This window comes from Diadema antillarum, unplaced genomic scaffold, assembly GCF_040938485.1.
Source record: "Diadema antillarum isolate AM-2024a unplaced genomic scaffold, OU_Dant_1.0 seq00000338_RagTag, whole genome shotgun sequence".
Taxonomy (NCBI): domain Eukaryota; kingdom Metazoa; phylum Echinodermata; class Echinoidea; order Diadematoida; family Diadematidae; genus Diadema; species Diadema antillarum.
The window spans coordinates 455,261-457,458 of NW_027271351.1; positions in this window are offsets into that span (position 1 = coordinate 455,261).

Sequence of the window (2,198 nt, forward strand, 5' to 3'; positions counted from 1 at the left end):
TCTGTCGAGATAACAATGAGTGGCAGCCAAATTTTGGCATTTGGTATGAAGTGATAAGCTTTGAATTTTGATAAGATATCTCCGGCTGATGTGTTTGTAATTGATTCATTAAACTTAAGGGAACGTTGCACAGTTTTGACCAATGAAACGGTGGTGGTGGTGGGAGCAGAAGGTGGGAGTATGAAGGGTACAAGGTTCGATCACTCAGCCATGATATAACTTTCTCTGGTATGCGGTTTAAGAGCTCTTTTCTCACCCTAGTGTCATGTGGGCTCTACACGAGAACAGCCAGCCACCAGTTTCTCAATGACCTCATAATTTCATTTTTTTTTCTTAATTCAAACTTCACCTTCTGGATTATGACATTGGTTGACTGATTTATAGCTTTCGGACTCAGTGTCCAGAAATTATTATGTGGATTTGACACTTTACTTCAAGGGCATTATAATGAAACGTATTTGTCTGTACAACCAGAGTAATCGACTGTATACAGCAGCAGGAAAGCTGAATTCTACTATAATCTGCTCATAATCATGATTACGAATAATACCTATGGGGCAAAATTTGGTCCAATCAGAAGATATGGAATAGATCACTCACCGATCCGTTGAAGGCATTTCGCCAGGTTTCGCAAAAAAAAAAAAAATGAAAAAAAAAAAAAATATATATATATATATATACACATAATATATGGATGCGATACCCATTCCCCATCTTAAACTTTATCCCTGCGTGGGATACTGTTCGAGTGATTGATGACTTTGCTTTGTTATCACGAGTATGAGAAAGTTCAGATCGAATATGTATTAGTATGGTTACTTTGCTGACGTTTTCACGGGTATCAACCGACTTGGACAGATTAAGGAAACCCTTTTCAGATGCCTTATTGTTATGTCACTGCAGAGAAAACGAGAGGCCAGGAGAGGCATCGAGTGGAGTTGTCAACATCTGTTTACTATTTGCGCTCCTTCGTCTGATTATGCCATGATCATGCGTAAGAGTGCGCATGTGTGCATCGATATAAGCGTATAGGTGTGTAGGTCAGGGGTCACGAAACGTTTGTGTATGTGGGGGGGGGGGGGGGGGGGAGGGGGTGTCGGGGTTCAGGGTAGTTACTCGGGGGTGGGGTCCTGAGTCATAGTTCCCTTCTTCACGTTTAGAATTGGAAAGGAAGATTTTTTTTTTTATTTTTTCCTTGTGTTATCATTTTCTTAAAATCTTTCTGTATTTTTTTTTTTTTTTTTGCTGTCAAGCCTCCTCGTTTTCGAGGCCCCTATATAGGAAAAGTGGATTATATCATAAAGAAAGAGAAAAAGAGCGAAGAAAAGCAAACTGTCATTTGACCCTTACTTATGTATTTCTATTAAAGCACCTGTCATGTACGTCACTAAAATCGCAGATTTGTGTATGTGTGTGTGTGTGTGTGTGTGGTGGATACCTTTAACTTAAAGTTTAAATTGAGAAGCTATTTTCTTGCTTACGGTCAATTTTCCTAAATCCTACTAATCACTCATTCTCTGTCTATTCCTTACCTTACTGTAGGTTATGCCTGCCATGTAAACTCTTATCATTGAGTCTTTATGCAACTTGCTGATTCTTAGGCCTTTAGCGTGTTTCACGGGGTTTTATTTAACACAAGTTTAGGCAAGCATGTTATACTGAAATGTGTCCTCAAGGAATCGGGTTTTTTTTTTTTTTTGGTTGTTTTTTTTTTGTTTTTTTGTTACCGGTATGAAGCCACAGAAACTTGCACGCATGTAGATAAATATAAGAGCACAGATAATTGTAATGTGTCATTCGTACAAACAAGGGTCTTATGTACCTTTCATTTCCAACGGTACCGTGCCAGTATAATTATGTTGATAAACTGAAAATGATTAGTACTGAAGGGTAATTGAGGAGCATAAACGTCTGTAACTGTTACATTATAGAGTTAAAAGTTCGGTCTGTATACACTGAATTTTCAAATATATGTTACTATATGAAATGATCTGTAGATGTACGAAGTGTGCTACAATTGTAATTTTTGTCGAAACCTAATGAATTAAAGGAAATGAAGTGCAATGAAATAAAATGAAATAATCTGGCAATGAATACAAATCACTTGGTGATTAAGTTAGATCATTTAAGAAATCGAGGAGGGATTAAATGTTCTCCAAAAAACTTGAAATTAATCAAAATTACTGATATTTAGATGC